Here is a 667-nt window from a genome sequence, read left to right as displayed (position 1 = left end):
GCCCAGCACACTAATAATATATTTAATGTTTCATATCTACATCCGCTCTCTTCTACAAAGAGGAGAAGGATATATATTTTTTTTTCTCAACTTTTCTCTAAGGCTAAGATTTGTCATGATAATTACATAGGATTTCATTTCTTTTTCTTCTATTTTTTTTTAGTTTTAGAAAAGAACATATTTGTTCATTTGGTAGAGGATGAAAGCTGGAAGTAGGGATCCTCTTGAGTTTCCAAAAATATACAATGCTTCATGAATTTGCATTTCATCTTTGAGCAGATGCCATGTTAATCTTCTCTGCTTCATTCCTATTTTAGTATATGTGCTGCAAAAAGTGAGCACCATTCAATTGCCTTATTTTTTGTGATTAGAATGTTGTCATGAGTGTTTTTCTTGGTTCTGTTTATTTCATTCTGCATCAGTTCAAAAAAGTCTTACTAAATTTCTTTGAATTCATCATGATCATTGTTTCTTGCAGTACAGTAATTTTTCATTTTATGAGTATAGTATAATTTGTCTAGACATTCATCAATCTGATTGTTATTTTGTGACACTCATTGAAATAATTGGGAATACTCAGTGGTATTGCAAAATAGTAATGGGAATTCCTAGTGAAGATACAAGTTTAATGAACAAATGATGATATGTGAAGATTTCAGCTTGTTCC

At 30.4% G+C, this 667-nt stretch overlaps 1 non-coding gene across 1 annotated transcript; it reads right to left on the bottom strand.

Annotated features, from left to right (window-relative positions):
- Nucleotides 1–234: 234 nt before the first annotated feature.
- On the bottom strand, nucleotides 235–342 carry LOC123250867. Its single transcript, XR_006506482.1, has one exon. It is a non-coding gene; the product is annotated as a U6 spliceosomal RNA (small nuclear RNA).
- Nucleotides 343–667: the final 325 nt, after the last annotated feature.

This window comes from Gracilinanus agilis, chromosome 5, assembly GCF_016433145.1.
Source record: "Gracilinanus agilis isolate LMUSP501 chromosome 5, AgileGrace, whole genome shotgun sequence".
In the NCBI taxonomy this organism is placed as follows: Eukaryota; Metazoa; Chordata; class Mammalia; order Didelphimorphia; family Didelphidae; genus Gracilinanus; species Gracilinanus agilis.
The sequence above is the reverse complement of the archived record's forward strand: the minus strand, read 5'-3'. Positions and strand labels throughout refer to the sequence as shown.